The following is a 26,946-nucleotide window of genomic DNA, read 5'->3' on the forward strand; positions in this document are numbered from 1 at the left end:
TTTTGACAAATTATTATTACATTTTAAATATAAAATACATACACAAAAATTTATTCATGATCCTTACAATGAAATCTGCCTTCATTCCCATGCACTTTTACAAACACCCTGAACACAAGGCAAAAACCAATCTGCTTTCTGACATTATAGATTATTTTTGTCCTTTATAGAATTCCACATAAACAGATTCATGTAGTATTATTTACTCTGCTACATGTGGTTTCTGTTCCTTAGTATAATGGTTTTTTCAGATTTATCATGTAGCTGCATTTATCAGTACTTCATTCATATTTATTGGTAAGTAATAAACCATTATATAGATTTTACCAAAAATGTATTTATCAGCCCACATATTGTGAAATATTTGTTTGTTTCCAGTTTCTGATTATATGAATACAGATTCTATGAGCATGCATGTTGAAGTTGTGTGAAAACATACCTTTTGTTTCTCTTTAGTAAATGCATAGATATAGGATTGATAAGTCATATGGTTGGGTTTTTGAGAAACTGAAATAAGCTGTTTCCCCAAGAGGTTGTACCACTTAAAATCCCACCAGAAACTTAAAAGATTGCTATACATATTCACCAACACATGATATTGTATGTCTTTCTGATTTAACTGTTGTAATGGATGCATAATGGCATAACATTGTGGATTTTATACGTATTTTCCTGACGACTAATAGTGCTGAGCTATATTTCAGGATTTTTTTAAAACAATTTATGTATTGTCTCTGTATGAGTCATTTGTGCATTTTTTCAGGTCATTTGTTTTCCCATTTTAAATTTCAGTTTCTTTTTATGGATTTGTAAGAATCATTTCATCTATAAGTAAAAATTTTTTTTTGCTTCATTTTCATCCACAGGCTATATGTGTGTTCTCTAGTATTATTCCACTAACTAGGTCCTTCTATATGTTGAGTAGGTGTGTTGAAAATGTCGAATAGGTGTGTTGAAAGTGCATATTTTTAGTTTTCCTTTGATCCTGGGTGAAAGCATTTAGTCTGTCATCATTAAGTTTAATGTTTAGTTGTTTGCCATGAGTTATTGTTTTGTGCTTGTTGTTTATCATCAATAAGTGTTACATTTTGACCAAGCATATTCTGCATCTGTTGAAATAACTGTATGGTTTTGTTTTTTTTATCTATTAGTATTGTAAATTACACTAATTGTTTTTAATGTGAAACTATACTTGCACTACTGGAATTGTTCATTTGTCAAATATCTTTGAACTGTACACTTGGTCAGGTGGTATTCACATTTTTTTTTGTCTTGGGATTCCATTTGTTAAAATTTTCTTAAGGATTTTTGTTTCTATGTTCCTGAGATATATTGATCTGCACTTTAATTTTAATGTCTTTTCTTCAATTTTTTATCATAGTAATGCTAGCTTCATAAAATTGGTTTGAAAGTACTCTCTTACTTTCTAGTTGTTGCAACAATATGCATTGAATTTATATTATTTCATTTTTTTTTTTTATACAATTAACCATTAGCACAGTGCCTGCTGCCAGGAGGCCATGGAGATGGAACCCTCATGCACGTATGCCATAACAGGACTTATTACACACACACACACACACACACACACAAAAACACCTGCACATATGCCTATGACAGGAACTACGCAAGGAACTCCTCTAAAATCCAGGGTTCCAGGCGGGCCACATGGGTCTAGACTTTTTTTTGTGGGAAGCATGAAACTACAGATTCAGTTAGCTTAAATAACATGAATTATTCAAGGTATCTTCTATTCTAATGTGTTTTGTTAGTTTTGAATTTGTTCGTTGTACTTATGTTGAATTTATTCACAGTACATTGTTTGTAATGGGCTTTTGTTATGGTGTTAATATTAATTGTAGAATCTTTTTTTTCTGAACTGTCTATCTAGGACTTTATCAATTTTTCTGCTCTTTCAAAATAAGCTTTGGGGCACATTCATTTTCCTATTTTTATTTCAGTAGAATCTGTTCTTACTAAAATTATTATTCCATTCCTTCTGCTTATTTTGAGCTTAATTTGCTCTGCTTTTTTTCAAACTGTATTTTAAGATGGAAATTTAAATAATTAATTTTAGGATTTCTTCCCCTTGTAAAGCCATAAATATTCTTCTAGACACTGTTTAAAATTGAATATGTTGCATTTTAATTTCCATTTAGTTCAATATGTTTTCTAATTTTACTTGTAATTTCTCCTTTGACTCATAAGTTATGGGAAACAGTGAGACCAGAACAAGTATTATTTGAAAACCTGAGTAATGGGATAGGAAATCAAGGAAATGTGGTTTGAGTTTGTATATTTATAAGGGCAATAATCGTTCTTTAGGAAACTGCATTAAGAACTCCTGATTAAAATTGTTACTTTTACTCATTATAAATTTTACACATATTTATTTGAGGTTTTCTTTGTGTCAGGATTTTAACTAGATCCTGGGACCACAAGATAAATAAGACAGAGAACCCCTTCTGTCAAGGTGATTTTGGTCTAGGTAGGGAAATGGCAAAATATTCATATAATGCTGTGCAATAGAAATATTTGTATTCTCAAATATTCTAGTAACAATGTTAAGTAAAAAAAGTAGAATGAATTTTAATATATTTGATTTAACTGTATATATATCTAAAATATCATTTCAACATGCAATCAATGTAAAATTATGAATGATATATTTTGCTACTTGGGTACTAAGTCTTCAAATATCCAGGATTCATTTGACAATTATAGCATATCTTAATTTAGACTGGTCACTTTTGAAGTACTCAGTACTCATATATGGCTGATGTGACTGTATTCAACCTCACAGTATTCTTGAAATATACAAAAATTGCCAATTTAGTCCTCTCAGGAATCTTCTGTCTTTATTACATTGGATACACTTCATGTCAGAAAGATTTAAGTAACTGATCCATGATGTTTCAGCAAATAAGTAAAAGAGAGGTGGTGGAAACCAAACGTATTCTGTATTATTTTCATGACCCTTGCTATATGTATAGTATCTAGTTTCCTTGATTCCTGTCTCCTATTAACTCCTGATTTCTCCTAATCATCATTTTAAGTCATATAATCAAAAATGATTTGCTCAAGCATCACTGGGTCCGAAAGTTGAAGCAAAGTGCTCTTACTGATGTGAATATAAGGCTAAGGGCAGGAATGTAATTTCATCTCTCTCTGTCTCTCTCTCTTTGTAAGAGATAGGATCTCAGTATGTTGCCTAGACTGGAGTGCAGAGGCTATTCACAGGCATGGTCATAGTGCACTGCAGCATGGAACTTCTGGCTTCAACCTCCCACCTCAGCTTCTAGAGTAGCTGGGACTACACGTGTGGTTGCCCAGCTACGTGTGTGTGTGTGTGTGTGTGTGTATATACACACATATATGCACATATATATACACACACATATATATGATATATATGTACATACACACACATATATATACATATACATATGATACTATGATGCTTCTCTTTACAATGCTGGTTAGTCAAGTTTATATTCTTTATACTATGTTTTCTTACATCTTAAAAGAAGGGTAAAAGTATATTCAAAGGTGAAGTACTGTTTTTTGGCAGTCCTAATCCTTACTCTATTTCCCTGCTAAGAGTTTTAAAGACTAGTTGGGAGAATTCTACTTGGATAATAAGCAATAATGGGTTATATTTGGTTAAAATGATTAAGGTGGACTTTCCTGTAAATAATTAGATAAAAAAGTTTTCTTTTTATTTATTGACTAAGAAAGTGGGACTGATTGACAGGATTAAGGGTCTTGTACCCAAGCAAAAATATGTCAAAATGTTACTAGTATTGTCTAGGCTTATTTATAAGACACTAAATCTATGTCATATTTTTGAGATTAAATTTCTTGTGTCCAAAGAAGTTTTTGCATATGTATGGATGAGAAATCTGCAAAAACCCATGTTAACAATTAACTGACTTGTTGGAAAAATTTAGACTCATTAATCCACTCACTCACTGAGACATATATACATATTTATTAGGAATGAGTGATTTGAGTGCTGGAATTGCTTTACTGAAGCCATAAGAGTTCTGGTTTCTAACATTATGTCTAATTAGATGTCTAAACTTAGACAAATCTTTTAAACTGTCAGTGCTGTCTTCAGTTAGTATAGTCTGAAAACTTATAAGCCTATGTATGGCCCATGTCCATTGAGCATTCAATAGTGAGACAAGGCTGTGTTTCCTTGCTGTCCAATCAGATATATAGGAAAAAGTATTAGATTCATCACAAGAAGTCTATGAAGAGCTTTGATTCCTAGGTTTCTGCTTATCAGCTCCTAAATCTTGCCATATTTTTAGACAATATCTGATTATTGGCATGTTTTTTAATTTAAACAAGTATTGAAAAATATTTTAAAATAGCTAAAATAGAGCAGTTTGCCACATTCTTAGAAGGAAGGAATTAAATATAATTATCAATACATAATATGTGTTGTATATTATATGTAAATATTTTAACCTCATTGACATATAGTTTTGGTAGAATTCCATCCAACTTCTCAGCATTTTGAAACACCTAGACACTGACTTGTGTCAGGAATGATGATTTCGATGCTGGATTGGAGGCGTTGTTAGCATGCCTCACCCACCCGGAAAGACAAAATTGTGTGTAGAAATTCGTGCTGTGAACTATTTTCCAAGAGGCAATGTAGGAACTTAACAGGAACACACTGAAAGAAACTACAGACCCTTTGAAAGAAGAGGCGGGCTGCAGCCTACACTGTGAGCCAGGCAGAAAACTACAAGTCTCCAGAGTGTGAGGGGAGAGAGACTGCCTCTGTGACACGCACTCCCACTGAGAAACCTGGTAATCCAGACCACAGGGGAATGTCTTAATCCTTCCCAGCACTGGAGCTGATTTAGTGAGTGGTGGGGAGCAGATGAGAAGGAGCGGCATGGGGATGTGCTCTCTGTACACTCCCAGACTCCAGTGGGGATGGAGGAAAGCCATTACTGATCCTGTCTCACAGGGGATGTTGCAGAAGTCCGCCAGTTAACTTGGGTGGTGGTCACGGTTTGAGGGAAGCTCCCAATTAGGATTTGTGATACAATATTGAGTGAAGACAAACTCCCTTGGCCAGAACTGAGAGGTGAGTGGCAAGTGTGCTGTATCCATGGATGCAGGAGCTGGATGCCCCTGCATCATGGGCAGAGGGGAGGGGTGTGCTTTCAAAGCCAGGGTTTCAATCTCAGCAGGGAAGGCTTGTGGCCTGGGGCAGTTTGGAGTTCTCAGTGCAGGCTGCCTAAAATCCAGCAAACTGCTGCTAGTGGAACCCTACAGATGTGAGACCTACCTTGGCAAATACATGGGAGCTGGGTAGGGGTTACTACCACCTGCTACCCACCACTCCCCATGTGGATTCTTCTGTGCAGCAAAGGCAACTCTGCTTCTTTCTGGAAAGTCCCCCAGTGCCCAGGGAACTGTTCTCCAGTCTCCACTGGGGCTGATGCTTGTGCCTGCATGTAAGCAGCAAGAGTGCAGATTTGCCTAAGCCCCCACCTGGCTTTGCTCTTCCACCTGCCCTGGTAGCTTAACAGAAAGGACAGGAACTTTTTGCAGCTACCTGGCCCTGTTCATTGCCTGAGATACCAGGGTACCTTCTTCGGGTAACATAAGGCCTATCCCTTTGCAAGTGTAAAAGTATGCTTGGAAATGACTGAATTTGTCATTGTGAAGAGATCAGCAACTTACAAAAAGTGCAGCACCTTTATTTGGGGTAGGGCAAAGAGAGCTTCTATGGTGGAGTGATGGTGGTAACCCTGGGTTTCTCCCAAGTGGAGTGTGTGGTGATCAAGTATTCACTTTTTCATTGAGCTGAACCAGAGAAGGGAATGCTCCTTAGTTAAAGCTATCCTTAATAATCAAGGCTCCCAGTTAATTATATTTTCCTGTTTCTACTTAATTCCTTGACTCCAAATTTTAAAAAAATATTATTCCTAGTAAATATCTTCTCTGTGTGAAGTATTGTTCTTGGATCTGAGGCTTCAACAGTGGACAAAATAGTATTTTTTTTTTTTTTTTGTCTTATGGAGCTTACATTTAAATAAGGGAGACAGATACTAAAAATTAGGAGAAAATTTAGGTACGTATTTAAGTTAGAAATAAGAAGTACATTTAATAAGAGGCAAAAGGAAAGAGAGTGATGGATAAAGTGTTATTTTAACAAAGGTCATGAGGCAGGAGTCTCTGGTGGGATGACATCTGAGGAGAGACCCGAGTGAACTGAGGAGTGAGAGGCACTGACCTCTGGGGAAGAGAGCTCCAGGGACAGAGAATGAACCTGTATAGATGCTTTTGCTCACACTATTGTCTATGCCCGGAGGGTTTGTCTATTTTCTCTGCCTACCAGTATCTTATTTGTCTTTGAAACTCAAGATTGAATATTATTTCCTCTTTGAACCACTTGTATTTCAAACAATCAATAAGATTTGTTGTCACATTCCAGGCTAATAGAACCTTTTGTTCATATGCTAAAATAACACTTGTTTAATTGCCAAATAATTATTAAAGTATGTGCTTGTGGTTGAGAACACAAAGAATAGGAGTACTTGCCTTCCAGAAGCCAGTGAAATTACATACACTTCCCTCAAGGAACACCCTGAATTTTAATTTTTTGTGCTCCTTATCACTCCTTTATTAGACTGAAAGTAACTTGAGGAGAGAGACTAGGTCTTATTCATATTGATATTACTACATAATTTTAACATGTCCTATGTGTTGCAAAATGGTGTATAGCCTACAAATATTGTGTGTAATATTAATAAAGAGTAATGCCAACATTCTTTCTGTAGTGTCAAGGAGTTGTACATCAGGATATAATTTTAGCTATGAATCTAATTGAAAACTGGTTTTTCCTGCTTAAGGAAATAAGATAACATTCTCTCTTTGTAGCGAAGAAGCAATACTACGCTGAAGAAATTTAATTCTGGCATGGCAGAGATCATGTATAAGACAGTTAGCTCTTAAGGCCTAGTGTGCAGGAAGCATTCTAAAGAGCATGCCGAGGCTATCAAAGCTGCTATGGAAATAAATTGAAAATGCTGTTCTTAAACTCATCTTTAAACAACTGTAAAAGTGAAGACCAAGAATACGAATGTGTTTACAGAAAGGGCCAAATCCAATGCAGATCATTGTAGAACAAGCTTTAAAGAGAAAGACCTGTAGCAAGGCTGCTGCTTTTAACAATGCAGGCTGTGCTGGCTGCACAACACCAGGGAACATCATTACATGCACCACTATGCAAATGGTGCATTCTGGAGGTGTGCGAGGTGATAGCTGCTAAGCTACTAATTCCCTTTCTCCAACAAAACCAAAAGCCTCAGAATCCAGAGTAGAAAGTGACTGGTTCCTTTGTCACCCAGGCCAAATATTTCCTCTGTTTCATTTTTCAGTACAATTTGTAACTGGTATTAGAATATTATTCTTCATTCAAATAGATACATCTTAAAGTACAAAATTCTCTCTTTCCTCAGTGTGCTTAATAAAAATAGCCACATTTTTTACAATTTTACTAAACCTTACATTAAAGATTCCCTATAATAGAATCAATTGCTTCTTGAAGAGAAAGAACCATTTCTTACTATGCAAAAGATGTTGGTGCCAGAGTAGTTAAAAAAAGTTAAAAATAAATTCCTGACAGAATCCCATTTCAACAAAGTTTCTTTCTGTCTTTCGTGCTGCATATTATAGGCATTCAAGAATATTTGGAAGTCACTGGGTTTCATAACAGTTATAGGTGGCTTGTGGCCCCTAAGATCAGCCTGTGTGCTATCTTTGATGATACACTCTAGGCTTGCCATTATCAGGACCTGCTTGCACCTCTTATCTCAGGTTCAACCAAACATGACCCTTTTACCATACTCAAGTCAGACAAGCTGGAAATTGATTCTTGCCTTCATAGAAAATGTCCTAAAATGAAGCACAGTTTTGGATCAGTGCCAGCAGAGTAAATTTTCCTGTTGTTGTTCATGTTTATGTGTTTCTGTGGCCCACTCTCTCAGCCTATTTCTGTTCCTTTCATTGCTGAGTCCTGATTTCTGCTGCCTTTCTTCCTAGACCTTTGAGATTCACTTGTTCCTACAAGCTCTGCCAAGCTACCATGGGCAGCAGTGACTTCTGGTGTCTTAAGCACACGCTCTTAAACTTCAATTCTGATTCACCTTGGGTACTTGATTCTCAACTTAATTGCTACCATCAACCTCCAGAAGTAAGGACAGTCTTACCTCATCTTTTTTTCTTTTTTTTTTTTTTTCTGTTTGTTACATAGGTAGACACATGCCATGGTGGGTTTGTTGCACCTATCAACCTATCATCTACATTAGGTATTTCTCCTAATGCTATCTCTCCCCTAGCCCCACAACCCCGACAGGCCCTGGTGTGTGATATTCCCCTCCCTGTATCCATGTGTCCTCATTGTTCAACTCCCACTTATGAGTGAGAACATGCGGTGTTTGGTTTTCTGTTCCTGTGTTAATTTGCTGAGAATGATGGCTTCCAGCTTCATCCACGTCCCTGAAAAAGACATTAACCCTTCTTTCTTTATGACTCCTTAGTATTTCATGGTGTATATGTGCAACATTTTCGTTATCCAGTCTATCAGTGATAGACATTTGGGTTGGTTCCAAGTCTTTGCTATTGTGAACAGTGCTGCAATAAACATACGTGTGTATGTGTCTTTGTAGTAGAAGGATTTATAATCCTTTGGTATATACCCAGTAATGGGATTGCTGAGTCAAATGGTATTTCTGGTTCTAGATCTATGAGGAATCACCACACTGTATTCCACAATGGTTGAACTAATTTACACTCCCATCAACAGTGTAAAAGCGTTCCTATTTCTCCACATCCTCTCCAGCATCTGTTGTTTCCTGAGTTTTTAATGACCGCCATTCTATCTGGCGTGAGATGGTATCTCATTGTGGTTTTGATTTGCATTTCTCTAACGACCAGTGATGATGAGCTTTTTTTCAAATGTTTGTTGTCCACATAAATGTCTTCTTTTGAGAAGTGTCTGTTTATATCCTTTGCCCTCTTTTTGATGGGGCTGTTTGTTTGTTTGTTTGTTTGTAAATTTGCTTAAGTTCTTTGTAGTTTCTGGATATTAGCCCTTTGTCAGATGGATAGATTGCAAAAATTTTCTCCCATTCTGTAGGTTGCCTGTTAACTCTGATCATAGTTTCTTTTGCTATGCAGAAGATCTTTAGTTTAATTTGAACCCATTTGTCAATTTTGGCTTTTGTTGCCATTGTTTTTAGTGTTTTAGTCATGAAGTTTTTGCCCATGCCTATGTCCTGAATGGTATTGCCTAGGTTTTCTTCTAGGGCTTTTATGGTTTTAGGTCTTAGATTTAAGACTTTGTTCCATCTTGGGTTAATTTTTGTGGAAGGTGTAAAGAAGGGGGTTCAGTTTCAGTTTTCTGCATATGGCTAGCCAGTTTTCCCAACAGCATTTATTAAACAGGGAATCCTTTCCCCATTGCTTGTTTTTGTCAGGGTTGTCAAAGATCAGATGGTTGTAGATGTGTGGTGTTATTTCTGAGGCCTTTGTTCTGTTCCATTGGTCTATGTATCTGTTTTGGTACAAGTATCATGCTATTTTAGTTACTGTAGCCTTGTAGTATAGTTGGAAGTCAGGTAGCGTGATACCTCCAGCTTTGTTCTTTTTGCTTAGGATTGTCTTGGCTATACAGGAGTTTTTTGGTTCCATATGAAATTTGAAGTAGTTTTTTCCTAATTCTGTGAATAAATCAATGGTAGCTTGATGGGGATGGCATTGAATCTATAAATTACTTTGGTCACTGTGGCCATTTTCACTATATTGATTCGTTCAATCCATGAGCATGGAATATTTTTCCATTTGTTTGTGTCCTCTCTTATTTCCTTGAGCAGTGGCTTGCAGTTCTCCTTGAAGAGGTCCTTCACATCCTTTGTAAGTTGTATTCCTAAGTATTTTATTCTCTCTGTAGCAATTGTGAATGGGAGTTCACTCATGATTTGGCTCCTTATTAATGGTGTATAGGAATGCTTGTAATTTTTGCACATTGATTTTGTATCCTGAGACTTTGCTGAAGTTGTTTATCAGCTTAAAGAGATTTGGGGCTGAGACGATGGGGTTTTTATATACAATCATGTCATCTTCAAACAGAGACAATTTGACTATTTGAATACCCTTTATTTCTTCCTCTTTCCTGATTGCCCTGGCCAGAATTTCCAATACTATGTTGGAAATACTATGTTGAATATGAGTGGTGAGAGAGGGCATCCTTGTCTTGTGCTGGTTTTCAAAGGGAATGCTTCTAGTTTTTGCCCTTTCAGTATGATATTGGCTGTGGATTTGTCATAAATAGCTCTTATTATTTTGAGATATGTTCCATCAATGCCTAGTGTATTGAGAGTTTTTAGCATGAAGGGGTGTTGAATTTTATAGAAGGCCTTTTCTGCATCTATTGAGATAATCATGTATTTTTTTTTGTCATTGATTGTGTTTATGTGATGGATTATGTTGATTTATTTGCATATGCTGAACCAGCCTTGCATCCCAGAGATGAAGTCGACTTGATTGTGGTGGATAAGCTTTTTGATGTGCTGCTGATTCAGTTTGCCAGTATTTTCCTAAGCATTTTCATATTAAATTGCATCAGGGATATTGGCCTAAATTTTCTTTTTGTGTTGTGTCTCTGCCAGGTTTTGGTATTGGAATGATGGTAGCCTTATAAAATGAGTTAGGGAGGAGTCCCTCTGTTTTTATTATTTGGAATGGTTTCAGAAGGAAAGGTATTAGTTTCTCTTTGTAGAGAGGATTAGAATTCATCTGTGAATCTGTCTGATCCTGGGCTTCTTTTGGATGGTAGGCTATTAATTACTGCCTCAATTTCAGAACTTGTTATTGGTCTATTCAGGGATTAGACTTCTTCCTGGTTTAGTCTTGGGAGGGTGTATGTGTCCAGGAATTTTTCCATTTCTTCTAGATTTTCTAGTTTGTTTGCATACAGGTGTTTATAGTATTCTATGACAGTATTTTGCACTTCTGTAGGATCACTGATGATATCCCCTTTTTATTTTTTATACTGTCTATTTGATTCTTCTCTCTTTTATTCTTTATTAGTCTGGCTAGCAGTCTATTTTGTTAATCTTTTCAAAAAGCAATTCCTTGATTCATTGAGTTTTTGAATGGTTTATCATGTCTCTATCTCCTTTAGTTCTGCTCTGATCTTAGTTATTTCTTGTGTTCTGCTAGCTTTTGAATTTGTTTGCTCTTGCTTCTCTACCTCTTTTAATTGTGATGTTAGGGTGTCAATTTTAGATCTTTCCCGCTTTCTCCCATGGGCATTTAGTGCTATACATTTCCCTCTAAACACTGTTTTAGCTGTGTCCCAGAGATTCTGGTACATTGTGTCTTTGTTCTCATTGGTTTCAAAGGACTTATTTATTTCTGTCTTAATTTCATTATTTACCCAGTAGTCATTCAGGAGCAGCTTGTTCAGTTTCCACGTAGTTGTGCAGTTTTGAGTGAATTTCTTAATCCTGGGTTTTAATTTGATTGCACTGTGGTCTAAGAGACTGTTATGATTTCCATTCTTCTCCATTTGCTGAGGAGTGTTTTACTTCCCAATATGTGGTCAATTTTAGAATGATTTGGGGTGGCGAGTTCTGTAGATGTCTATTAGGTCTGTTCAGTCTAGAGCTGAGTTCAAGCCCTGAATATCCTTGTTAATTTTTTGTCTTGTTGATCTGTCTATTATTGACAGTGGGGTATTAAAGTCTCTGACTATTATTGTGTGGAAGTCTAAGTCTCTTTGTAGGTCTCTAAGAACTTTCTTTATGAATCTGGGTGCTCCTGTTTTGGGTGCATCTATATTTACAATAGTTAGCTTTTCTTGTTGCATTGATCCCTTTATCATTATGTAATGCCCTTCTTGGTCCTTCTTGATCTTTGTTGGTTTAAAGTCTGTTTTATCTGAGACTAATATCGCACCCTCTGCTTTTTTTGCTTTCTATTTACTTGGTAAATCTTCTTCCATCCCTTTATTTTGAGCCATGTGTGTCTTTGCATGTGAGATGAGTCTCCTGAATACAGCACACCAATGAGTCTTGATTCTATCCAATTTGCCAGTCTGTGTCTTTTAATTGTGGCATTTAGACCATTTACCCATAAGGTTAATATTGTTATGTATAAATCTGATCCTGTTATTATGATGCTAGCTGGTTATTTTGCCCTTTAGTTGATGCCGTTTCTTCATAGTGTTGATGGTCTTTACAATTTGATATGTTTGTGCAGTGGCTGGTACTGGTTTTTCCTTTCCATATTTAGTACTTCCTTCAGGAGCTCTTGAAAGGTAGGCCTAGTGGTGACAAAATCTCAGCATTTGCTTGTCTGTAAAGGATTTTATTTCTCCTTCACTTATGAAGCTTCGTTTGGCTGGATATGAAATTCTGGTTTGAAAATTATTTCTTTACAAATGTTGAATATTGGTCCCCACTGTCTTCTGACTTGTAGGATTTCTGCAGAGAGATCCACTGTTACTCTGATGGGCTTCCCTTTGTGGGTAACCCAACCTTTCTCTCTGGCTGCCTTTAACATTTTTTTCTCTACTTCAACCTTGGTGAATCTGACTATTATGTGTCTTGGGGTTGCTCTACTTGAGGAGTATCTTTGTAATGTTCTGTGTATTTCTTGAATTTGAATGTTGGCCTGTCTCGCTAGGTTGGGGAAATTCTCCTGGATAATATTCTGAAGAGTGTTTTCCAACTTGGTTCCATTCTCCCTGTCACTTTCAGGTACACCAATCAAATGTAGGTTTGGTCTTTTTACATAGTCCCGTATTTCTTGGAGGCTTTGTTCATTCCTTTTCATTCTTTTTTCTCTAATCTTCTCTTCATGCTTTATTTCATTAAGTTGATCTTCAATCTCTGATATCCTTTCTTTCGCTTGATTGATTTGGCAATTGATACTTGTGTATGCTTCACAAAGTTCTCCTGCTGTGTTTTTCAGCTCCATGAAGTCATTTATGTTCTTCTCTAAACTGGTTATTCTAGTTAGCAATTCATCTAACCCTTTTTCAAAGTTCTTAGCTTCATTGCATTGGGTTAGAACATGCTCCTTTAGCCTGGAGGAGTTTATTACCCACCTTTTGAAGCATACTTCTGTCAATTTATCAAACTCATTCTCCATTTAGTTTTGTTCCCTTGCTGGCAAGGAGTTGTGATCCTTTGGAGAAGAGGCATCCTGGTTTTTGGAATTTTCTGGCATTTGCACTATTTTTTCCTCATCTTTGTGGATTTATCTACCTTTGGTCTTTGATGTTGGGGAACTTTGAATGGGGTATTTGTATAGACATCCATTTTGTTGATGTTGATGCTATTCCTTTCTGTTTGTTAGCTTTTCTTCTAACAGTTAGGCCGCTCTGCTGCAGGTCTGCTGGAGTTTGCTTGGAGGTCCACTCCAGACTGTCTTTTCCTGGGTATCACCAGTGGAGGCTGCAGAACAGCAAAGATTGCTGCCTGTTCCTTCCTCTGAAAGCTTCATCCCAGAGGAGCATCCACCAGATGCCAGCCAGAGCTCTCCTATATGAGGTGCCTGTTGACCCCTGCTGGGAAGTGTCTCCCAGTCAGGAGGCATAGGGGTCAGAGACTCATTTGAAGAGACAGTCTGTCCCTTGGCAGAGCTCCAGTGTTGTGCTGGGAAATCCACTGCTCTCTTCAGAGCCAGCAGGTGAGAGCATTTAAGTCTGCTGAAACTGTGCCCACAGCTGCCCCTTCCCCTAGGTGCTTTGTCCCAAGGAGATGGCAGTTTTATCTACAAGCCCCTTCCTGGGTCTGCTGCCTATTTTTCAGAGATGCCCTGTCCAGAAAGGAGGAATCCAGAGAGGCAGTCTGGCTACAGCGGCTTTACAGAGCTGCAGTGGGCTCCACCAAGTTCGAACTTTCAGGTGGCTTTGTTTACACCATGATGGGAAACCACCTACCTAAGCCTCAGTAATGGTGGACGCCCCTCCTGTCACCAAGATTGAGCATCCCACATTCACTTCAGACTGTTGTGCTGGCAGCGAGAATTTCAAGCCAGTGGATCTTAGCTTGCTGGGCTCTGTGGGGGTGGAATCAACTGAGCTAGACCATTTGGCTCCCTGGCTTCAGCCCTCTTTCCAGGAGGGTGAATGATTCTGTCTCGTTGGCATTCCAGGTGCCACTTGGGTGTGAAGAAAAACTCCTGCAGCTAGTTTGGTGTCTGCCCAAATGGCTGCCCAGTTTTGTGCTTGAAACCCAGGGCCCTGGTGGCATAGGCACCTGACAAAATCTCCTGGTCTGCATGTTGCGAAGATGGTGGAAAAAACATAATATCTGGACCAGAGTGCACCCTTCTTCATGGCACAGTCCCTCATGCCTTCCCTTGGCTAGGAGAGGAAGTTCCTCAACCCCTTGTGCTTCCTGGGTGAGGCAACACCCCACCCTGCTTTGGCTCATCCTCCGTGGGCTGCACCTACCGTGGCTTGAAACTCGTGGCTTCAAGCCAGGATGACAGAATAAGAACAGCTCCGGTCTGCAGTTCCCAGTGAGATCAATACAGAAGGTGGGTGATTTCTGCATTTCCGACTGACGTACCCAGCTCATCTCACTGGAACTGGTCTTACCTCATCTTTCTGGTCCCTTCCACCTGTACTAGCTTTCCTCGTTCCCCTGAATGCTGAGCACATCAGCTGCTGTCCATCTCCTGGCACTTAGAGGGCAACTTGTGATCTCAGGTTGTCCGTCAGACATCCTGGTGCTATCGGGAGTGTCTCAAAGGTAATTCTGAATGGAGCTACCATGTAGAGAAAAACACTTTGGGTCCTTCGAAAAAAATGGATAACCAGCAGAGTTGTAGAATTTTTGACCTGAGCATGATGATCTAATCAGCTCTCCTCTGAAATCGTAGATGAAAAGACGTGTTTATGATATAGTTTTATTAAGAAAAATTACAATAATAATTTTTACTAAAACAAGACAAAAAAGCAATGTGGAATATTGATTGTAAAGTTTCACAACTGTATGTATATTATACACACAGAAAAGTAAAGTTGCACAACTATATGTATATTTTGATCTCATTTTTAGTGGAAAACTAGACACACTATAAGAGCACGATTATTATGGGCAAACATAATTCTAGGACCTCTATATGTATTATACCATTTAATCTTTATAACTACCTTATTCATTAGATGTGATTACCAACTCAGTTGCCGAAATGAAGGCATTACTGTGAGGAGAAGCTAAGTAACTTTCTCAGATTTGCAGAACTGCTAAGACTAGATTTGAACTCAGAGGGATTTGAACTCAGACAGACTAGCTGCCTAATGGTATGGTATTAACCCTTTGTTACATTGCCATTCTCATACATATACATTCACAGGAAAAGGCCAATAATAGTGTTTCCACTTGGAAACTTGATTGAGAAGTAGGAAAGGTGTGAATGGGATTTTACGTTTCACTAAATATAATTCTATTTTATTTTCATTGATTTTTTCTTCAATTAAATTAAATTAAGAAATGCTATTAAGATAATCAAGGTTTTTTTCTGTGGATCAATTCCTATTCACTGTAATAATTTGTTTTTGATATTCATGAATATATTACAATCTCAAACCTACAGAAAAGTTGCAAGTGTATTGTAAAACCTTTTTATTTGAGGATATGTTGCTGACTTGATGTTTCATAACCTTTGAGTATTTTAGTGTGTATTTTATACAAGCAATATATCTTCTACATAACCACAATAACCATCAATACCAAGAAATAAACATTGGGACATTACTGCCATCTAAACCTCAGACATCATTCAGGTTTCATCAATCACACCAATAGTGACCTTTAGAGAAGAATGATGAAGTTCAGAATCATGCATTGCATTTAAATATTCCTCTTTTGTTTCTTTCCATCTCAGTTTTTCCTTAGCTTTCATGACCTTGAAGTTTTTAAAGATTCCTGTACAGTTATCTTGTAGTATGGCCTTTTACTTGGAGTTGGCTCATGTTCCTCATTAAGTGCGTGGGATGCTGTGATTTTCTCATTGCATTCTATCAACTGGCAAAATATTTCAGTTTATTTCATTTTTGATACTGTTGACTCTGATCACTTCATTAAGGTGATGTCTGCCAGGCTACTGCACTGCAAAGTTGCTAATTTTCTCCTTTTAATTAATCAGTATTTTGTGAGGATGTACTTTGAAACTATATACATATACCATTTCTCATTAAGCTTTCAAATGTTCTATTTATTCATGTATAACAGCATAGACTCATGGTTCTTATTTTAGTTGATGGGTTATCCCACATTAATATTATTATTTATTTTGAAGTTCAAATTGTCCATTTGGTTGGCTCCTATATCCTTTTAACATGCTCCATCTTTCTTTGACAATTCTCTAACTATGGTCCAAAATATTCTGGGTTCATCTTTTTTTGTTTTCTTGCCTTATCCCTGTTTCTGTCTTGGAGAAAGAGCACTAGATGCGTTCATTCCTTAGAGTTGAAAAACATGAATTTTTTTCCTGTAAAAATTTGGGCATCAACTTCTGGATAGAAGTCAAAATTAAAACGATGATCTAAGTAAAGTAGAGTCTATCAAAGATAAGTCTAAACGAGACAGTTTACAGTGAGTTTAGATTTATTCCAAAGTGTTTCTCAAATACTACTTTTGGAAAAGTATTTTACTTCTCTTTTGCCATCACCAAGAATTTTTTCTTTCTGAGGACTTTTGATCTGTAGTTGCAGCTGTTCCAGATCTCAAGACCTCGGGTGACAGTGTTGAGCTAACAACTGTAGACAAATACACAACAAAAGTAAAAATTCCCAAGAGTAAGGGGACGGAGAATGGGCAGATGTAGTCACTGTCTTAGTCTTTGATCCAAACAAAATAACTTCTGTTTCTACTGATAATTTTAAAGATGACTTCAAGGCAGAATTACCCAGGTTGAAAAGTAGTATTTATTGTTTTTTATCGTGACTTGCTACAAAATCAATAAATGTTTTTAGGTAAAAATTATCATATCAAAAAAGTATATTTCAGCTGGAAATAAGAATACAGAAAATAGTCATCGATTGGCTTTCTAAAAACAGGCGAGTCATGAAATGCCAAAAAATGTCTTGGGTGTTAGCTGATGTTAATGCATAATACATCTTCAAGATATTATTATTATTTTATAAGCTATCCTCCTATTAGATATACTCTATCTTAAAATTCTATGGTTTTACTGAGAAATGGTAGATAACATGTTAAGTGTTTTGTAGCTGAAGAAGGTATTCATATATATCATTTCATATTCTCCCTGAGCAACCTGGTGATACAAGTATTATTAGTCTCATATCAGTGTAAATGGAATCTCAGAGAGTTAAAAGATTAGTCCAAGGTACTATGTGGCAGATCAGCAACTTCTAATTCCAAGTTCTCACTTCTCTTTTTCTTACCTCTTCACACCGTTTCTTCTACTTTTTCATTTGACCGTTCACAACTACTTTTTACAAAAATCCCTGGATTTAGTTTACCAGATGTGACACATGAGTCTTCTGAAACTGAACAAAGTAACCTTAAAATATTAATAAAATTACATTAATGGCTTTCTTTTTTGGTAATTAAAGTTTTTTCTTTTTTTCTTAAAACAGGTAGAATCAATAGGCACAGAATTGTCTCATACACAATAAATTATGTTGTATTTCATGGGGCTTTCTAATCATAACAAGTGAAAAATTGTGCTTTGTGGAGCTTTTTACTAGTAAAAGAGAGGTGAAATCTACAAATCAGAGAGAGAAAACTAAAAACTAAAAATAAGAGTCATCATGGCAGACAAGATTCTACAGGCAGAGAGGGCAGGCTGAGATTTGACTAATGGTGAAATTTAGATGTTGATAATTGTTTATTTATTCTAAGTGTTGCTTAGGCTTCTGTTGTGTCAAACACTGTTGCAGCTTTTATAAGGCACTCGTTTGATGAAGAACCAAAGGGCAACTGTAGCGCCATGTTTTGCTTTGGAAATTTTGACTATTTGGGTAGATTATACAAAATGTTTTCATCAACCAATGAGTTAAAATATCACATCTCACCTCTTTGGTCACATTAGGCTCAAGACAGGAGGGGAACGAGACTTCATAGTCTCTGTTTTAATTAAGTGATATCTTCATAGCACTCCGAAATGCTTGGGCAGCTAAACGATAACATTTTCAACATTCACTTTCTCCAAATTGCGTTTTCTATGAAAGCAAGACAAATGAAAGACATATTTTCTTAACCACCATATGCTGCTCAGAGCACCACAGTTTGTGAATTTTTAAGTGAAAATGGAAATTGTTTTTATTTCTCTGATTTTTATTTGCATGTTTCTTGCCCCAAACCTGTGTGTCTTCTGATCAAATGTGACAGATAGAAGTAGCAACCATTTAAGAGTGACATGTTGTGTTACACTCAGCACATCTCTAGTTTAGAGAAATAAAGAACAAAATATGCAAACAGAGGAGGGAAGACTATCATTTATCTTCATTTTCCCCTATAACCAGTTAAAATAAAGGTAAAGCTACATGCTATGACTCCAAATATGATTCAAAAATAAATAAATTAACAGGGTTAGTTTTCTTTTCCTGAACACTCTACCTCAACTTTACTAAACTGCTCTTCTCAACACCCTGTATGAAAAAGAGAAATGAAGAAGCCACACAAAACGGTAGAGAAAGTAGAAATAGTCTCATTTAAAAATCTGATTTGTGTTTTCATCTGTGAATCGGTGAAAAACAAATTGCCTTTGAGTTTAATTTCTTTTTTTTTTTTTTTTTTTTGAGACGGAGTCTCGCTCTGTCACCCAGGCTGGAGTGCAGTGGCGCAATCTGGGCTCACTGCAAGCTCCGCCCCCTGGGTTCACGCCATTCCCCTGCCTCAGCTTCCCGAGTAGCTGGGACTACAGGCACCCACCACCATGCCCGGCTAATTTTTTGTATTTTTAGTAGAGATGGGGTTTCAACGTGTTAGCCAGGATGGTCTTGATCTCCTGACCTCGTTCTCTGCCCGCCTAGGCCTCCCAAGAGTTTAATTTCTTTATGCAGAGATTCAGAGACATCATATGAGTTACTTGGAGTTATATCAAATACTGCTGACCATTTCAGTTTACAGACCCGTTTGATTATATTTGACTCCTAAATCTGTATTCAAATACATCGTTTTCATTTCTATGAGAAAGAAAAGCAGATTAATTATTCCACATTCTTTATTGTATCTAAAATTAGGTTTTGGGGGGGGGAAATATTTTTTTTCCTCATAAATAAATGCATGCAGAAATAAAAACTTCTTCGTTCTTATCTTGGCAGTTTGGAATATAATGCAATTTTGCCTTTTGCATTTTAAAACAGTTTTAATAGTATATCTTACACAGAGTTCCCTTGAAATAAGTTTCTGAGACAAGCATTTGATACAGGTGTGTTTTGGGGAAGGTAATCTCAGAATTATGAGTTGAGAGATGAAGAAAGCAAAATGCAGAAGGGGAAACAAATACAGGGCTATGTAACTGAGTTGGCCATGACTATGAGCAACTAGTACTGTCAAGCAGAAAATTCTGAGAAGTCTTATAAAATCTATGTTAAAACTATCTACTCAGGTGATAAAAGACAAATGCATCTGACCATTTTTCCTGTACCCTGTGGATCAAAGCTGACATTGAAAGTGTTAATTACTCTGGACTTTCTACATGTTTATATATGAGTGCTGATCAGGATGCTACAGGGTTCCATTTACAAGAGTGTCAGAGAAGTTTCACGGCAGAAATCAAGAGGTGCCCACTGTGTTCTGAGGCAAGGATCTGCTTATCACTTTGTACAATACATCTTTTTGACGGGTTCTCCAGAAGCTCCCTCCAGCATCTTATGCATGACGGCTAAGGCTAGTATCATGACATCCTCTTGGTCATATTGCCTTAGTGACAGAGAAACTGTTACCCCAGTCTAGACCTGTGGCCTGAACTTGGAACTATAAAGCGGTATCTTCCAAACACTACTTTAGACTAGTAGGGGTCCATGGCACCCATTAATATAGAGTCTGCAAACATGGCCCATGTCCTAAATCTGGTCTGCTACCTGTTTTATTTTTAAGTAAAACGTTATTGGAACACAGCCATGCTAATTTGTAAGGGAATACTTCCAAAATTCCACTTTTAAGCATCTCCCTGTACTCCTGCCTCCTCCTCCTTTTTCTATTAATTCAGCTGGACAAATTTACTATTTTATTTTCTGCTATCAATTGTTAGTTTCATCTTCCAATTAAAATTCCAGTTCCAGATCTTGTGTTTCATCATTAACATTATTCAATTAGAAAAATCCTTATTTCTTGACATTTTCCCTTCTTATTCACCTGACTGAACTGCAAATCTGTTTAATCTTAACACTTTTTCTATACTACATTTATATCTGAAAAGCTGAATTTTGCTGTAGCAAATTATTCAATCAGGTTATATGAACTACCTTTCAATTTAAACCCACACAGCTGAAATGGGTAATCAACATATTCAGACAATTTTTTATATTTCCCTAATAAGTGAGAATTCCCATTCCCAGGGACAATTGTATTTTTCTTCTCTCTTCCAACCTCTCCAATCCCCTAGCTACTCTCAGATGTTATCTTCACCTTATGTTTGCTTATCAAGATGTAGAGAGGAATTTGATTTAATCTTCCTGTAAACAATCCTGTAACCTACAGAATTTGTAACACACATGCTCTGTTTCTCTTCCTGACACTACAAAGAAGTGTCTGTGGTCCTACTAAAGGCCAGTTCTATACTTGTGACCCAGATTTTCACCCTCTTTCCTTCCTAAATATTTCAGTTTTTCTTGCCTCTTCCTTTTTCTCTCACAACAACAATTTTTCTGCTATACCAAATAATTAAACCAATGTGCTTTGGGTATCTCAAATCTTGCAATAAAAAAAGTACATTTTTGTCTAAAAATTTCCATTGTTTATGCTACATTTTATTCCAGCATTTGCCTTTTTTCTCACCTTTTCACAGAGTAATTTAAAAATAATCTATATTGCCATCTTTGTCCTCATCTTCCATTTTCTTTCAAATTCTCTTTGATCAGGCTTTTGTCCTCTATGCTTTGCTGATGTTGCATTAAATTCCCTAGTGTTCTCCCTGCTTCATTGTTGAATTTTACACGTTGACAACTACCTGATTCCTGACTTATTATCTTGCTTTTTCTGTGATAGTACATTTCTTGATTTTTTTTCTTAACTTTTTGAATGTTTTATTTCTTGGTTGTAAGTTCTATTTTATTATTTCTCTAATATGTCTTTCTATTTCATCTTACCCAGTTGTATTGCTGAAAATACTATAAATTGGGTGATGAGTTCCAAACATATGTCCTCTTGTCTAACTTTTCCCCTGAGTTCCAGATTCATAAACCCAGCTGTCACTTGAATAACTAATAGGCATCTCAAGTTAAACATGTCTAAAATAGAACTTTTTGATTTGTGCCTCTCACCTCATAACATGATTTTCCATCAATCTTTCCTATTTCAGTAAAAAGTACTATTATTCACTCAGTTTCTCAAGACAAAAGAACAAGGACCCTGTCATCATTCTTAATACCTTTCTTTCCCTTACTACCACCCCCTACCCCCGAAACATACACACGCTTAATCCAGTGCTACATCATGCCAGGTCTACCTCTAATATACATACCAAATTTTATTACATTTTTACTTCATGCTTGTGAGTGCCTAATTATTATGTTGAAGCTTATGAGCCCTTGGATGGGTATAATTTTATTGTACATTTTTCAATTGGCTTATGACATTTTATGCCTGTATAGAGAATCTTGAGGTCAGTTTGATTTCTTTTGCTTGTAAGTGATTTGTTTGTTATAGCTGAATGCCTTTAAAATGTTTTTATTTTTGTTTTATTTTATTTTTTTGAGACAGAGTCTCACTCTGTCACCCAGGCTGTAGTGCAGTGGCCTGGTCTTGGCTCACTGAAAACTCTGCCTCCTGGCTTCAAGCGATTCTCCTGCCTCAGCCTCCTGAGTAGCTGGGATTACAGGTACTGCCATCACGCCTGGCTAATTTTTGTATTTTTCGTAGAGACGGGGTTTTACCGTGTTGGTGAGGTTGGTCTCAAACTCCTGACCTCAGGTGATCCACCCACTTTGGCCTCCCAAAGTGCTGGGATTACAGGTATGAGCCACTGCTCCAGGCTGAAAATGTTTATCTTAAAATTTAAATGCTTAATGAAACTATGTCAATGTGTTTATTATTGTAATCAGATATGAAGTCTGGTAATGTCAGTCTATATAATAAAATATATAAATATCAACAGAGCACATATCAACTATATTTTTGGAGGCTAAGTTATTTGTCATCTTTTTTAGAAAGTCATGGATTCACTTTGAGCTATTCAACCCAACTAAATATTAAATAAGGTCAATGTCCTCCAAGGAGAGACAAGGGAAACCCACTCTTCTACCTATGACAGGAAACTGGAGAAAGATTTAGCTGCCATTCACCAGTTAAGGAGAAATCAGCTAAAATTCTAACAAATTCTTAAAGGCCGTGTTTAGAACAGCTGGGGAACCTAAGGAGAAAAAAGGAGTTTTCACTCACTTGCAAGCTTTTCTTCAGCATCCTCAGATTGGGACAAGGCAGAAGATCTAAGAGCCTCATAGAAATGCTGAGGTGCTTGGCAGTTTTGAAAGTGACAGATCAAAAACTTGTGCTCGTTCCTGGATTTACCATTTATACAAAGAAAAATTCTTACCCAACTGGAAGAGGAGGACCAAAACTTTTCACGCTCAGGGCGCAGGCAAAAAATCCATTTGTCCAAGAGAGACATATAAGCAAAATGCATCTGCAGGAGAGGTGTGGGACCAGTTTTTTCCCTGGAAGCTACATTTATAATCCACTGAAATCGACACATAAAGCTCCTGTTCAAGGCCAACCACAGATACAAACTCAGTCTGGATGCCAGTAGGAGAAAGGCCAGAAATGCTAAAAATGTCTAACTTTTGAGATATGGGTTCTTAGGACCTGCCTAAGACAGAAGCTGGACAAAGACAACAGAGAGCATCTATCTTGCCTAAAACAAAAGCCTAGCATTGAAAAGAAACATCAGTCTAACACTGAGGATGTGGAAACTCTTAGCTGTGGCACAGGACTGAAGGAACTGCTGAAAGCTCAGAGTAAGCATAAATGTTGAGAGGATTCTCTAGCATGCCAAACACACACTAAGAACAAAGTAACAGGCAGGCCATCACTGGAGCAATTTGAATCATGATATAAAAAATTAAACTCAAACCAAACTCAACTGGCTACATTAATCCAAACCTTATACTAGGTGTCTAATGATACAAGAGTTGTGCCTGTCAATGAGCAGAAACTCTGTCTTTACCTGCCTCTATTCTTCACTACATAATCGAAAATTATGAAACATGTAAAGCAAGCAAATAAAATGTGATTTATTTTCAAGAAGTGTATAATCACTAAGACCAAAAAAAGGGTGAGCAGTCAAAGACTTTAGAATAACTATGATTAACATGTTAAAGAATGTATTGGAAAAAGAGGACAGCATTTGTTAACAGATAAACAAGGAGTTTTGGCAGAGAGACTAAAACGGTAGGATAAAGTCAAATGAAAATGCTAGAAATAAAAGCTAGAAATGCTTTTAGAAAATGCTGGAAAAATTATCAATAACATTGATAGAGAATTCATGCAGTGGGATTATTAGAAGAATGAACAAAGCTAAAGAATCAGGAAACTTAAATTTATATCAATAAAAATCCTCAAAATGAAACAAAAGAGAAAAAATAATGAAAAGACCAGAGCATCCAAGAGTCATGACGTCAGACTTTTTATCAGAAATTATGCAAGCCAGGCCTAAAGTGCTGAAAGAAGAAACAACCATTCAAATTAAAATTCTATTTTTCCATCAAAAATATCATGAAAAATAAAATGAAGGCAAAATAAAATGAAGACAAAATAAAGGCTATTAGAAAAAAGTTTTTAAAAATTACTAGCAAAATTGAGCTACAAGAAATATTAAAGAAGTTTCTTCAGGCAAAGGATAAAAATTTGGATCTGCATAAATAGAAGAAGGGTGCTTAGTAATGGTAAAATGAGAGTAAATACAAAATGCTTTTTTCTTTCATTACTTATTTTAAAAGACAATCAAGCAAAAAGTACTATATTGTGATGCTTATAACATATAAAATTCAAATGTATTACAAACACAGTATACAGGATAACGTGGAGGAGTTGGAGTATATTGTTGCAAGGTTTTAATACTATGTGTGAAATAATATCATATTGTTTGAAAGCAGACTGTTATATTAAAGTTGTGTGTTTTAAGTGTTAATGAAACTAAAACATTCTAAACAAGTAAAACTAATAAGCTAATAGGGAAAAAATGTGTAATCATAAAAATAATCATTTTTGTGTGTTTCAAAACAAGGAATAAAATAAAAGAGAAAAGATGAGAAAAGCAAGAACATCTAGAAGGATGACAGATTTAAATTCAATCATATTAATAACTATTGAAAAACTATGTAAGTTTATGTTATATGAAACTATGTGAAATATTTTAAATTGCAAATAGAAAAAGTTTGGAATATTAGATTCAAAAATCAGAAATTAGATACTTTTAAAAGAAATATGCTTTTAATATATAAACATAGATATGTTAAAATTATAATGATTAAAAATGCTATATAATACAAACAGTTATCAGAAGAAAGATAGACTTTATTACTATCAAAACAAACTCTGAGCAAACAATATTAGCAGAGATAAATGAAAATTTACAATGATAATGAAAGCAATTCATTAAAAATATATAATAATTGTATGCATGCATGTACATTTCCTTCAAAAATATATGAAGAAACCGACAGACCTGAGAGGAAAATCAGACAAGTTTGCAATTACATGTAGAAACTTCATGACCTCTCTCCTAAAGACAGAAAACCATTAAGAATATATGAGACTTGAACAATATAATCAATCAACTTGACCTACTTGAACAGTCAACCAAACAGAAGAATACACATTCTCTTCAACCACACATGAAACATTCACCAGGAGACTATATTTTCTACCTTAACATAAACTAACAGATATAAAGAATTGAAAACCAAATAAGTAAACTACAGTACATAATGAAAAGATGTTGGAAATATTTCCCAAACACTTAGAAAGTAAAAACACACTTCTCAATAACATTGGGTCAAAGAGAAAGTCATAAGGGAAATTGGTAAATATATTGGATTGAATAAAATTTTAAAATAAATAAAAATGTGTGAAGTGGAGGTATAGGGTTCAAAAAAGAGTTTATACATTATATCTTTATATTAGGAAAATAGGGAAAATCTCAAAGTGAATCTAACCCTGTATCTCAAGGAATTAGTAATTGAACAGAAAAGTAAACCCAAAGGAAGCAGAAGGAAGAAAAAAAAAATTAGAGCAAATATGAATATAACTATTAAAATAATAAAAAATTTGCAAAGAAATGTTAATAAAAGATGTGTACAGAAAACATAAAGCACTATTACAATTTACCAGCGAGAACATGAACACACAATAAGAAAAAATGGAAAAAGATTTGAACAGACACACTAGCGAAGACATAGACAGCTAATAAACATGTAAAATTACTCAATATCATTAGTCATTATGGAAATTAAAATTGAAACTACACTGAGATATCACTTCATATCTAACAGAATGGCTATAAAATGAAAATAAATTCAACAATTCCAACTTCTGGGAATGACAAGGTACAGTGAACGTCCTCATGTGGTATTGGGGGAAATGCAAAACAACATAACCACTTTGGAAAACACTTTTTGCAATATTATAAGAAGTTAAACGCACTCCTATCATATGATTTAGCAATCTTACATCTAGGAATATAATGTTCCTCCAAAAGAAAATTCCTCTAAGAGAAATGAAATCGATTTCCATTCAAAAACTGTTTGTAAACATTTATAGCAGGTTTCATAATTGCCAGAATCTGGAGAGAAACCAATGTCCATCAGCTGTTGAATGGATAATCAAATTGGGGTACAGTTCAATAATGAAATAATATTCAGTAAATGAAAAGAAATCACTACAAATACATGTATGACATGTTAAATAGTTATGACATGTATGACATGACATTAACAAATCTGAATGGCATTACTTTAAATTTAAAAAAAAGTCAAATCCAGAAAGCTATATACTGTAAAATTCTGACATGGTTTGGCTCTGTGTCCCCACTCAAATGTCATCTTGTAGATCCCATAATTGCCACGTTATGGGAGGGACCCTGTGGGAGATAACTGAATCATGAGGTCGGGTCTTTCCCATGCTGTTCTCATGATAGTGGATAAATCTCAGGAGATCTGATGATTTTAAGAACAGGAATCTCCATGAAAAAGCTCTCTTTCTGCCTGCTGTCATCCATGGTTGACATGACTTGCTCCTCCTTGCCTTCCGTCATGATTTTGAGGCCTCCCCAGCATGTGAAACTGTAAGTCCAATAAACTTCTTTCTTTTGTAAATTGCCCAGTCTTGGGTATGTCTTTATTAGCAGCATGAAAAGGGACTAATACAGATTCCATTTATATAACATTCTGGAAATGGTAAAACTATAGCATCTCACCACAGAAACAAAACACAACAAACAAACCAAAAAACCACATGGAGTACTGGATATGTTAATTTCCTTGATTTAGCCATTCCACAGTGTGTGTGTATATGTGTATATACATATATGCATATATATGTACATATATGTATACATACATATATACATATGTATATACGTATATGCATATGTATATATGTATATGTATATATGTATTATATATGTATATGTACACACACACATATACATACAATATCACATCACCATAAATATATGCTATTTTCATTTGTCAATTTAGGAAAACAA

The 26,946-nt window shown here is 36.0% G+C and overlaps 1 long non-coding RNA gene across 4 annotated transcripts in view; it reads left to right on the plus strand.

The window, feature by feature from the left end:
* LOC119626239 (uncharacterized) overlaps positions 1 to 26,946 on the plus strand; it is a 231,578-nt gene that overhangs the window by 128,431 nt on the left and 76,201 nt on the right. The gene's annotated exons all lie outside the window — the stretch shown is intronic.

This window comes from Chlorocebus sabaeus, chromosome 21 (assembly GCF_047675955.1).
Source record: "Chlorocebus sabaeus isolate Y175 chromosome 21, mChlSab1.0.hap1, whole genome shotgun sequence".
Classification (NCBI taxonomy): domain Eukaryota; kingdom Metazoa; phylum Chordata; class Mammalia; order Primates; family Cercopithecidae; genus Chlorocebus; species Chlorocebus sabaeus.